General features: G+C 37.9%; 1 non-coding gene across 1 annotated transcript; it reads right to left on the bottom strand.

Moving 5' to 3' along the window:
- Positions 1 to 13461: 13461 nt before the first annotated feature.
- LOC119930178 lies at positions 13462 to 13599 on the bottom strand. The gene has a single exon (XR_005451666.1). It is a non-coding gene; the product is annotated as a small nucleolar RNA SNORA7 (small nucleolar RNA).
- Between the last annotated feature and the right edge of the window lie 260 nt (positions 13600 to 13859).

The raw sequence follows: 13859 nt of genomic DNA, 5'->3' as shown, positions 1-13859 counted from the left end.
TTTTACAGATGAGTAACTGAGGCACAGAGAGTTTGTCCAAGGTCACACAGCTGACAAGTAGGAGGGAGAACAGGCATCAAATTCCCATTGTACAGATGAGAAACCTGAGGCCCAGAGACGTTAAGTGACTTGCCTAAAGTCACAGAGCAGACAAGTGGTGGAGCTGGGATTAGAACCCAAATCCTCCGACTCCCAGGTCCATGCTCCTTCCACTAGGCCACACTGAGATCAAAATATAGTATAAATTAAACATCTATTTTTCCACAGCCCTTCTATAACAAAGGGTAATGTGTTGCGGAAAACATCTGCTGCACAAGGAATGACATCATATTGCTATAGATTTCAAAGCTTATGACTTACTATTCTACTCTCTATTGGCTTTATTGCTTTACAGATACGATGTATACTTCCATTGTTTTCAGAAAGTAACAATTAAAATGTTAATTTATGAGATGGTGAGACACATATACCTAATTAGAAGGAGCCCTGGAGGAAGGAATACTTTTATGAACATTTTCGGGATAATTCTGCTTTTGCTCACTGGAGGTTATGTGATCGAGTGACACAAACACAGAATTGCAAGTCAGGTGTTAGCTCTGACATGGCTTTGTTGTCTGTTATCTGACTGGTCCCTATCTCTGTGTGCCTCACTCTCTGCCTCTGAAACAGAAGCTTAATGTTAAACTACTTCAGAGACACTGAAAAGAAATAAAATATTTTAACCTCAGTGGATAAAGGGGATTAAATGCTGATAATATGAGTTAACTCAATTCTGTTCTATTATTTATGATCAAGGTGTTTTAAACGTGTTGAGAAAGGAGAACCCCTCTTCACTTTTAAGGCTTATCCCAAGAGCAACTTTGGCAACAGAGTAAATTTTAAAAATCAGTGTGGGTATATACATGGTATAGACTAACTCTGTGATTCTTGAGGGATTTTTTTTTAAAGCCTTTCCATTAGAGGGTTTTAAGTTGATATCTGAGATTATAAAGTGTAATGCTACCAAGATATTAAGGGAAGTTAAGCAGAAAGGTTAACAGGAGCCTATTTAGTATTCATGATACAAAGTATAAATCCTTAAAACTTATTTTAATTAATTTCAATTTATAGTTTGGAAAATTGTTATCAGGATCAGTCAGATAATTAATCAAGTGTCTGATAACCACGGAAAGTGGTATATTTATAAAAATCAGAATATGAGAACTAATCAAACAATCAGTATTTAAGGAGCACTTATGAGAACTAATCAAACAATCAGTATTTAAGGAGCACTTACTGTGTGCAGAACACTGTACTGTACTAAGCACTTGAGAAAGTATAACATAATAAGAGTTTGCAGACATGTTCCTTGCCAACAACGATCTTACAGTCCAGAGGGGAACTGAGAGAATCGTAAAGCAGGAAAAAGACAAAGATAACTTGGGCTTAATTCAGCTTTAAAGGAAAATGGCAGAGTGAAAGCATCATGAACAATGAATATAAGTTAAATATTCCTCAAACTAAATCAAAATTAAAGTGACAACTACAGATAATGACAAAATAAAATATTTCTTGCTGTAACAGCACAAGTGCTTTGGATTCAAGTTTTTATTTATATCAGCAGGTTCAAGCAGAATCATTTTTGGGTAGGCATTTTTCTTCTATTTGCAATTGCTCTTAATTATCTTGACAGAGGTCAGGGATCAAACAGATAATAAGCATAGCTTTATTTAAACCACTGGCAACTCCTTTCCTAACTAAACCTGCTGCCAAAGGTAAATTATAAACTTCTGGCTCATTGTTTTAGCTAGTGCCACTGCCATGTTATTCACTCACTCATTCATTCAGTGCTTAGTACAGTGCACTGTACTAAGCGTTTGGGAAGTACAAGTCAGCAACATATAGAGACGGTCCCTACCCAACAATGGGCTCACAGTCTAGAAGGGGGAGACAGACAACAAAACAAAACATGTAGACAGATGTCAAAATCGTCAGAACAAATAGAATTAAAGCTATATGCACACCATTAACAAAATAAATAGAATAGTAAATATGTACAAGTAAAATAAATAGAGTAATAAATCTGTACAAATATATACAAGTGCTATGGGGAGGGGAAGGAGGTAGGGCTCCAATATAGGCCATCCATCATTAGGAGACCAGGTACATTTAAATCTGCATTTTTGCAGAAAATAAAGTATTTAAAAGTATAATCAAATTCTATTTATTGTAATGGAGATTTAGAGATGCAGTTTTTTTGTGCCTTTATCCATGTGCTGTTTTCCTGCAGCATCATCAGCATCAATGATATTTAGTGAGTACTTACTGTGTGCAGAGCACTGTTCTAAGTTCCTGAGAGAGTACAATATGACAGAGTTGGTAGATACTTTCCCTGCCCACAATGAGCTTACCGTCTAGAGGGGGAGACAGGGATAAATATAAATAATTTATAATCTGCAATCACTTCATCTGAATATGAATGGAAACAAACTCTTTGTCGTGCACTATGCTGCACCTCTCCCCACCCACTCTTTTGCTGTTTTCATTCCTAAAGTCTAAGAACTGAAGCTCATCCATTATCCCTATACAAGACTCCGTAAACTACTGATTCTTCTATTTTATTTTCTTCAAACTTTTGGAGATAAACCACTGCATTAATTATATCCAAAACCAAATATAACTCAGATCGATAAACAGTGTAGATATATTTCTCAATCAATACAAAGTCAAATACTGGGAAAAGGAGGACACTCATTGAAGCTTGAAGGTGGTAGGTTCAAAACAAACAAAAGAAGTTGTGCATGCTGAAAATATCAGCGGCTCAAGATGGACTTGGGTAGATTCATGGTTAAGTGATCTGTAATGAGTTACTTAGGTAAAGTTAAGGAGGTAGAGAAACCGTCTACACCCCCTAACATGAGATGAATATCACGGAGGGCAATCTTCACAATCCCTCCTAGAAACTTGTCACTACTATCAGACAGAAAATTGAGCTGGATCTGACCCACTAATGACATTTCATATGTTATTTCTCGAATGTTCTGACAAATGATAGAATGCTTGGTTAAAAAAAATGTATCTTTAAAACTGATGGAGGATACCAAAGGCAGGCTAAAGTCCTATATGAGATTCATCATGAACTCTACAAAAGCCTATAGACAATGATCTCAATTCCCTTAAAAGATTAACATGCTAATATTCTGATCAAGTGAAGGAATTAGCCAACAATGAAGAAAGGGAAGGCAAATGACTGGTAAAGATGATATCTTCCCAAAACCCACCACTAGTGAATATAATCATCAATGCAGTATGTGCCTCAAGAGCTAAATGACTAGTTGTTAGAAGAATAAAATGAGGCTAAGCCAACAATCAATCAATCAATCAATGGCAGGGACCAATATCACTCCTGGGAGTGACTTGCAGGTACTATAGCTTGAAGGTGGTAGGTTCAAACAAACAAAAGAAGTTGTGCATACTGAAAATATCAGCAGCTCAATATGGATTTAGGTAGATTCATGGTTAAGTAATCTGTAATGAGTGACTTGCAACATTTGGAACATTTTCATCCTCAGAATATTATCAAACTTTTAAAGTGAAATTATAATCCGTTAAAATGTAAACTCCTAGAGGGCATGGATCATGCCTGTTTATTGTACTCTCCCAAGTGCTTAACACAACAGTAAGCATAAATACCAAAGATGAATTGATGGGAACTCTTCATTACATGAAGCTTTGCTTAAAGGTGGTTTAAAATGACCAACCAGTTCATTAAGATATATTTTAAAGTATTATACCGATAAACCACTACACCACTAAACAAGCATTTTTATGCTTATGCAGATTTAGGTGGGAAGAGAAACTGTGCTGGGTAGCTTTGAAAGTTTGGTTCAATTTCTTTTATGGTTTTAATTTTCACTGTAGTTTTCTTTTAATTGATAATCCATTATATTCAAATATGACATTGAAGAATTATGCAAAAAATACATTTAGGATCTTTTCATTAATTTTTGACCAGATAATTTAGAATTCACTCTGCAGGCAAAAATTCCATAAGACATGCTAGTCACTCCCTTATTAATATAAATGAGCTTTTGAAATGTGGAATGTTAAATCCAAAGCATCCATTGATTAATAACTTTTCCCCAGCAGTAGCCAAAATATATATATTTCAAAGTTTGAGGCACGTTTCCAGAAAATAATCAATCAACCAGTGGTATTTATTCAGTGTTTACTGTGTGCAGAGCACTCCACTAAGCACTTGGAACATTACAATATAACAGAGTTGGTAGACACTTTCCCTGCCCACAATAAGCTTACTCAGTTTACAGTCTAGAAGGATGAACAAATTAATTATCCAATGCTGCTAACTTGCTTTTATTTCATAATAAAAAAGTAAAGCAAACAAACCTTTTATAAACAGAACTTTCTTTTTGACGTAATTGCTTGAACTGAAAATTGTCTTCACCTTGAAATAAAGCAATCTCCAAGTAGGCTGGATTAATTCGCACACAAGCCTAGTAAAATTTGGATTGTGTCACATACTTTAAAAATGAAACACAGCATAAATGCACATATGAGAATTCCTCCATGCAAGCCATATCTTCTGAACACTTACACATTTTATTCTAAAGGAAGAACAACTATTTTCATCATCATAAATCATTCATTTTAATAATCCAGAAGGGTAATCTAGCACTGAAACAATTTACATACATTAAGAGGCTAAAATGTGTCCTTTGAATGGGATATCATAGCAGTTGGCTTTTGGTTTTGCAATGACCAAAACATTTAGAAATTCATATCACAAGATTTCAGTGTCTTTTTGAAAGATCCGAAATCAACTTGATTGTGAGAGGTGCATATCAGCCCACTAGGAAGATAAAATCTTCTAGCTACAGAATCAGTACTGGGCTGTCAATGGAATCCCTCAAACTCTGTGACAATATGAGCTGAAAGGCTAATAGGTTGCATACCAATTTCAATTTTGAGCAAAGGTCGACAGCCAGGTTGACAAACTGCAGCTTTCAGTAATACAATTACATATTCTTCTGGAATGGGACTAACATTTAATTTCACAAGATGCCAATCAGCTATAAACAATTGTATCTTGTGAAGATTTCAAGGTATGAATTTTCGTTTGGAATGATTACAATTCATTAATGGAATTAAAATCAAAGAATGACTCTACTGACCTTCCCAAAGTATAGTACAATGCTCTGCAATCAATCAATAAATAGCATTTATTCAGTGCTTACTGTTGGCCGAGGGCTTGAGGGAGCACAATGCAACAGAGTATTGTTTCCTGCCCATGACAAGTTTAGAATCTAGACAGGGAGACAGATATTAATATAAATAAATACTTTATGGATCGGGAAATGTTGTGGGGCTGAGAGTGGGGTGAATACTAAATGACCAAAGGGTGTAGAGTCAAGTACATAGACAATGCAGAAGGGAAATGGAGTAGAGGAAAAGAAGGCTTAATTGGGGAAGGCCTCTTGGAGGAGATGTGACCTCAATGAGGTTTTGAAGGTAGGGAGAGTGGTGGTCTGGCTAAATGGATGGGTTGGGAGTTCCATGCCAGAGGTAGGACAGGAGAAGGGGGTCAATAGTGAGATTGACGAGGTTGAGGCACCATGAGCAAGCTAATGCTAGAGGAGTGAAGTGTGGGGCTGGGCTGTAGTATATGTGAGGTAAGGTGGAGGTGGGGCAAGCTGACTAGTGCTTTGAAGGCAGTGGTGAGGTATTTCTGTTGGATGCAAAGGTCGATGGGCACCCAGGGAAGTTCTTTAGGAGTGGAGAGATGTGGACTGAATGGTTTTTGAGAAAAATGATCTGGGCAAACAGAGTGAAGTATGGACTGGAGTGGGGTAGGACAGAAGGCAGGGAGGTCAGTGAGGAGGCCTATGTAATAGTCAAGGCAGGATAGGATGAATGCTTGGATTAATGTGGTGGTAATAATAATAGTAATGATGGCATTTATTAAGCACTTACTATGTGCAAAGCACTGTTCTAAGCACGGGGGAGGTTACAAGGTGATCAGGTTGTCCCACAGGGGGCTCACAGTCTTAATTCCCATTTTACAGATGAGGCAACTGAGGCACAGAGAAGTTAAGTGACTTGCCCAAAGTGACACAGCTGACAATTGGCAGAGCCAGGATTTTAACCCGTGACCTCTGACTCCAAAGCCCGTGCTCTTTCCACTGAGCCACGCTGGTAGTAGTTTAAATGGAGAGAAAGGGGCAGAATTTAGTGATGTTATGATAGTATAACCAACAGGATTTTGTGACAGATTGAATTATGGGTCAATAAATACCACTGATCAATTGTTATACATAAATTCTTGCTCTCAAGAGACTGTACATATATGACACAAACACAGTATGAATAAAAAACATAAAATTCATTTTTCCTTGCACATAAGACTCTCTCACAGAAGGCTCTCTCAAGTAGCCTTGAGCCTCCCACTCAACAGTATTTAACCCTACTGGAATCTTTCCACTGCATTAACTCTCTTTATAGCACTTGAAATGTTTGGCACTAGGAGAAAGCATTATTAAGAGGTGCAATGTGGTCACAAAGTTAAAAAATTCTATTGATTTGACAATTTCAGTTCTAGAACCATATAAAATGTCTCAGTTTAAGCAGTGTCTGCTGGCTCATAAATTTTGTTCAATTAATTGTATTTATTAAGGACTTACTGTGTGTAGAGCACTGTATTAAGTTTTTGGGAGAGTATACTACAACAGAGCTGGTATACATGGTCCCTGCCCACAATGAGGTTAGAACCTAGATGGGTGACAGGCATTAATGTAAACTAAATAATTTATGGATATGTACATATGTGCTGTGGGGCTGAAGTTACAGATCCAAGTATAAAGATGGCACAGAAGGGAGTGAGAATTGGGGAAGGGATCTTGGAGGAGATATGATTTTAATAAGGCTTTGAAGGTGGGGAGGGTGGTAGTCTGTGGGCTATGAAGGGGGAGGGAATTCTAGAGAAGATGAGGGCAAGGGCAGGGAGACAAATGAGATTGAGTTACAGCAGGTAGGCTGGCATTAGATAATGTGAACTCTGCCCAGGTCAGTGGCTGCTTTTACAATTTCACCTAAAAATGAAGATAGCAAACATTGTAATTTACTGGCATTTTCCTTTATATCCTTATGTATATTTTTGTTTTTAATAAAAAAAATTACTTTGGTCATGACATGGATAGCTGTAGCAGTTTTTCTCGTTGTTTAATAGTTGATTCTACAGTTTATAGCTTTTCTCTATAAGAAAATGGATACACATTGGGCATACATCACTTGAGCAAACCACATCTGTTTGATTCAGAGCAGTGGTATTGTAGTTCAAAATTATTCTTACAACTCAGTATCAAAATCAACTGTACTTACTGAGCCTCTGAGTGTAGAGCAACATACTAGGCACTTAGAGGCCTTGGGTTTACAATCTAAAGGGGGAAACGGTAGAGGCCTTGGGTTTACAATCTAAAGGGGGAAACAGTAGAATAAACTGACAAAGAGAAAAGCTATAAACTGTAGAATCAACTATTAAACAACAAGAAAAACTGCTACAGCTGCTGATTGGATGGTATGGACAGGATGGTAAAGGGGTTAATCAGGCACAAAGCACTCAATAAAAATGATTGATTGATTGAAATTGACAGTGGGTGGGGAGTTGGGAGTGGTGTTCTAGGCAGGGAGAAGATTTGAACAGTGGGTCAGAGGCAGGAACAGATTTCCATGCCAAAGAGCGTTAGCTAGCATATAGCAAAAGAGCATATAGGTAAGAGGGAACAGCAGGAGAAGCTCAGGATCAAGAAAATACAGGACAGAGATTAGATTTTTCTTTGAAGTTGAGCCGTTGGAAATGCTAGAAACATGGCAAATTGTGCACAATTCTGGGTTACCTTTTTAAAGGGCTTAGTTTCTTGTTTTTGCATCAATAACTTTTAAGCAGTATAAAAAAATGGAGCTTCCCGAAGTACAATGAATTTAGCTACTCTTACATTTAAGAAAATCCATACCAAATGTGAAATTTCTTTTCTGGCAGTTTTATTGTTAATTTTGATTTTCAGCTTCTTTCAAACAATAATCAAGCCAGACCAGAAGCTGTGCCAAAAATAAAAGATAAATAGTTATCCAACTGTGGGAGGCAACACACATTCATAAGCAAAGACGAGATTTTTGCTTATAAATTAATGTGGGGATGGTTTTGGAGACTAATGGGATTCCTGACCTTAAATAATGTTTTGTTTTACCTTTTTGATGTGGTGGAATGGCAGGTAACTCTGTCTGTAACAATAAATGGAATAATAAGAAAGAGCAATGATAAAACTAATGAAAATGATGACATTACAACTTTGTGGGTTCATTAAAGACAAAACAACAAATAAAAACTTGTAGGTTTTCTTTTTTTATCTGAGGGGCAGGGATCATGTTTGCTAGCTCTAGCAAACTTTCACAAGCACTTCCAGTGCTCTCTGCACATAGCAGGCTCTCAAGTACTATTAACTGATTCATCTGCATGCATAAATGTGCATGACAACATTTATTCTAGAGGTTTTGATAAATCAAAACACTCTAAAATATTAACACTAATATTGAAAATAGCCACATTAACCTTAGTAATGGGGATGGTTACTATCAAATTGACCTTTATAGGTAGCATCAATGTATGTACACATATGTATACATATACATTAGGTGCAAAACTTCATTTGTAATATTTAGAATTCCCTCCTCATTCAAATCTGCCAGAACACAGCTGTCCTTTTGTTCAAATCCCTCCTGAAATTCCACTTCCTCCAAGAAGCTTTCCCCAACAAAGTCTTCTTATCCTGGTTAGTTTCTCCTAATTACTACCTCTAATGCACTCACAGGCACCTGTAGCACTTTTTTACATATTGATTTACACACCTAAGCCCTCACTTATTCACCAGTCCATTGTTCCATTCTCTTATTCCTCCAGTTTGTCTTTTCTTTCACAATGAAAACTCCTTGAGGGTAGGGATAGGGCCTTTACCTCTATTTTCTTCTCTCAAGTGCTTAGTGCTAGGCTCCTCATGCAGAAGGTATTTAATAAAGACTATTGATTGGATTGGTACTCCAACTTTCTGTCAAGATTTCAGTCACCATCATCAAGATAACTCTCAGACATTGGGAGCCTGAGAGTTTATCACTGGTTTATCACTGCTTTCTGCTTAGTTCCATTTCAGGTTAATTCTCTGTTCCTGCTGTCAGAGCTGACTTTTCTTCAACAACTGAAACGAGTCAACTGGATAACAACCAGTCAAGTATCAGGAAGCAAAAATCACACAATGAGGTCATTGCTGCCACTTCCACCCTGAGATCCGTCCCCTAATCTCTGCAGTGGCGCTTCTGCCTTTCTTGTGGGAGTGGAGATAGTGGCATTAAGATCACTAGTTTATCACAGAGGTGTCTCAGGCAACAGCATGGATTTTCGGTAGCAGTAATTCATACATTCATTCATTCAATAGTGTTTATTGAGCAGTAACTATGCGCAGAGCAATGTACTAAGAGCTTGGGAGAGTACAATACAAAAATGAACAGTCACATTCCCTGCCCACAATGAACTTACAGTCTAGTGGCAGCAGTGGCTGTTCCACGGCTACAGCTCCCATGGAATCGAGCAAGAGCCACATCTTTTGTCTCAAGTGGGGTCCTCTTCCTCTACCTTCCCGTTCCTATTTCTTCTCCATGTCAACTAATGGAGTAAGGGAACTCCTTCTGATCTCCCCTAGCCGATCTACAGAATTGGTCATACTTTCAATTTACTATTTTCCTCTCAGCCATGAAGTGGTAACCCTTTTTATTCCAAACAAACTCTCCCGCCTTAAAATACAACCTAACATCAGAATCTTTTCTGCTGTTTTTTTTCAGGCTCTCAATAATGCTTTTACATGGTTTCTTCATTGTATAATGTTCGTTCAAATGAGTTGTGATGAAAGTGGTTTGGGTGATGGAAGTATTCTGACTTTGGCCTGAGATTTGATAGTAAGGTTAGTAAATGTATATATAGAAGAAGAAATCTAATAAAAAAACCGAATGTGGTATGTGGAATCAATAGCATAAAATATGAACCGATGCGCAGAAATACCTCTGTGTCCAAGTATCCTTCAAAGAAGCTGACATGAGTAGTTGCTGTGCACAGTAGACACTTACTTTTAAACATTCCACACATCATCTCTTAAAAGCAATGTGGATGAATGAGACCATGTGAGCCATTAAAATAGTTCAGTTTGCAGAATCAGTGAAGTTATTCTCAAAAGAATGAGCCTCTGTCATCAGTCTCAACTCAGAAGATTCAGAGGCTTAAAAACAACACTCAGGAGTTTCATCAGACTTGAGAGCCTCATAATGAAATCCCATGGCAATAAGAGGCTTTTCTCAAATGTTATTCTAAATGTGCGCTAGTGATATGACCACGGAAAAATGCCAGAAATGCAAAATACCAATTTTTTAAATATGCTTAAGAAGATACTTGAAAGCTTAAATGTAGAAAACACTGAAACATGATGATTGCAAATGTAATTGTTAACCAGGATTATTATCTTCCTAGGAGCTCATTTGAATTCAACAGTAGAATTTTTAAAACTAAGGGCAAAAGAAAATAATGCTATCATAACATAAGCCTCCTGTTAGGCTAATGTAGCGGGAAAGAACACATTTTTCCATTTAGGGAAGCTGCTTGAGGAAAAGGAGACCATAGATGGAAATAGCAATAGACCACGTACATAGCATTTAGACCTTAAAAAAGTCAACAAATTTTAAATAGGAGCATGAGGGAAAATTTTCAGTGCTTGCTTCAGGAGCAGTCTTAATTCAATGTATTACATGACACACCCTTCTGGTAGAAATCTCAGTGAGCATTCTGCAGTTAACCCCTACAATAAACTATGAAATTTTTTAAAAAATGATAAAATCAGTACTGTTTTCACTTTATCCAAGTAATCATCAATTGTGAAGTAGAGGAAGTTTTCACATTATGAATGAGATAAATCTTTTACCTGGGAATGAAGTGGCACTCTGAAGCCTTTTACTGCCGCAAGTCTCCAAGTTATAGACAGAGCACCAATCCACACAGGATAACAATTTGTCACTATGGAAATCCTCTCTTACAGGTAACTGGGGAGCTTGAAGAGTGGAAGTAGGTAGAAATGCAACAACTATTGCTATCTTAGAAAGAAATGATACTCTTACAAAAACATTTTATTTAATGGCTGAAATAGACCTGCAGATTGGATTCCAGTAATGGTGCAGTTTAGGGCCCGGGAATTCAATATGCGACTGTAAACTCGTTGTGAGCAGGGAACTTGTCTACTAACTCTGTTGTATTGTACTCTCTCAAGCACTTAGTACAGTGTTCTGCACACAATAAGTGCTGCTTCTACTTCTCCTGTGACCATATTAGCAAATCTTGGGGTAGCACATTGAGAAATAGTTTGGCTCTGCTTCCCTCATGCTTCACCTCAGTTCCACCACTGCTGCTTGCACTGCTCTACCGTTGGTTTTACAAGTGGTAATAGAAAAACAGGAGAGTAGCCCAGTTTGCTTTTTATTTCATGTCTGCATGGCTGTTTCCATATGAAAAGAAGTACTCTAAATTTGAAATCACTAATGAATCTTAAACACTGGAAGTTATTTTGATATCCTAATTAGACATTTATCATTACTAATGGGACACAATACTTTTTTTTTGAGGGGAAAAATAGGAACTGAACTTCACTGATACCATGTTTGCTGAACTAAATTACTTTCCATTATCTTCCTGCACTGTGAGAGTCTCTGTCTTTAAGCACAAATAGAAAGTCTCTTACATCTTGTAAGAGTCTGATAGGTTTGCTGAGTTAAAAGCAAAATAAAGGGGAGGCAAGCCTTCTATGCCGGGTTATAGCCTGAAAAGTGGTACCCTGCTTAGGGATACTTTACCACCCTCCAGGAGTGGAATACTAAAGCAAGTTAATCTTTAAAAAATGGCTTAATGATGAGATCTTCCTTGGGGTTAAGCTTGGGTGGGCTGGGGACAGGAAGGCAATCATTTATTTCTTCTTTTTTAAAACTGAGGAGAATGTGGCCAGGATCTTGGGCTGACGCTACTCAAGGAAGAACTTACCAAACTTTGTCATGTCAAAACTGCCTGGGCCCTCAAAAGTCATATAGCAAGAGTCAGTTTCACGAGCACAAGCTGTGAATTTTACTCTTTGGACACAAAGTTGGTGGTGTATTTTTGGGTAATCAAAGTCTATTTCTAGTAGTGGAGCTCACCTAGGAATTTAAGCAGAAGAAACTCTGTTGTCAGAAAAACCTTGGGATAATACAGCAGTTCTGAAAGTCTTGACAGAATAGCACATTCATTTAGAGCAACCCTAATTTTTTTACAGGTTATTGACAGATTTTTGGCATGTGGCATGGGCTGGCATTCACCGAGTCAGGCAAACCCCACCCAAAGTAAGTAGGGGGGAAGAAGCCTTGGAGATCATAAAGTATCATGAGCTGAAAGAGTGAGGAATATAGAACTGCTGTTACAAAACGCTAATATGATACCAGAAAATATTAATGGAAACAAGGCATGCAACAGCCAGGAGGTCATCTCACTACTCTAGTCTTGGTTAGGTACTTCTAAACAGTGTTCTGCATTTTAAGCAGGGTACTGGAAAGGATCCAGAGGAAGCCCACAACAGTGATTCATTTTTTAAAAACTGGAACTTATAGACAAATATTTTAAAGAGATATGGGATAGCCAAAGAATTCTAAGTGACGATTTAGTACCTGTCTTAAAGTTTACAAATGATAGTTAAATACTGGAACACAGTACAAAGAAAGTCAGGACATCTTTGTCCCTGGTAACCTATGAAAATAGGACACATGAAATATGATTGGGTGTTTTTAATGCATTTCTTTCTCGACTAAAAGGGACACAGAGAAGCAGCGTGGTTCAGTGGAAAGAGAATGGGCTTTGGAGTCAGAGGTCATGGGTTCAAATCCCACCTCTGCCAACTGTCAGCTGTGTGACTTTGGGCAAGTCACTTAACTTCTCTGTGCCTCAGTTACCTCATCTGTAAAATGGGGATTAAAACTGTGAGCCCCCCCGGGGAAAACTGATCACCTTGTAACCTCCCCAGCGCTTAGAACAGTGCTTTGCATATAGTAAGCGCTTAACAAATACCATCATTATTATTATTATTTCTTTGGTTTTACTTACCTAAGATAGTGATTTTGCAATGTCCAAGGCCGCTTGTCTTATGCTGTCAAGTCATTTCCGGCCCACAGTGACTCTATGGACACATCTCTTCCAGAATGCCCCACCTCCATCTAAAATAGTTCTGGTAGTCTATCCCACAGAGTTTTCTTGGTAAAAATACAGAAGTGGTTTACCATTGCCTTCTTCCATGCGGTACACTTGAGTCTCCACCCTCGACTCTCTCCTATACTGCTACTGCCCAGCACAGGTGAGTTTTGACTTGTAGCAGTTTGCCTTCCATTCACTAGCCATTGCCCAAGCTAGGAATGGAATGGGTATGTCTCTGCTTGACTCTCCCTCCCATAGCTGAGACTGGTGGAGTATTGGAAACTCTCCAGGTGCAATGCTGAGACGGTACCAAGGCCTCAAATATCATTTAATTCATGCATTCCTTTACTTGTGCTATATTCTTTTGGCTTATACTTTGCTGGATGAAGATGATATTGCTGCATTAGAAAATATTTGTGTACATAATCAAATTTACATATTATTTATCTTTCACCTCTGTCCACAGATAACTTTGACACGATCGACGACATGGTTCTCATTTCTTCTTTTGCAGGCTCATCCCTCATGTTTTCTTGAATTGTCTTGTCTTATGCTGTCGAGTCGTCTC

The sequence above is a fragment of the Tachyglossus aculeatus genome, chromosome 6 (genome assembly GCF_015852505.1).
Source record: "Tachyglossus aculeatus isolate mTacAcu1 chromosome 6, mTacAcu1.pri, whole genome shotgun sequence".
Taxonomy (NCBI): domain Eukaryota; kingdom Metazoa; phylum Chordata; class Mammalia; order Monotremata; family Tachyglossidae; genus Tachyglossus; species Tachyglossus aculeatus.
Note: the sequence above shows the minus strand (reverse complement) of the source record. Positions and strands in the feature narration are given on the sequence as shown.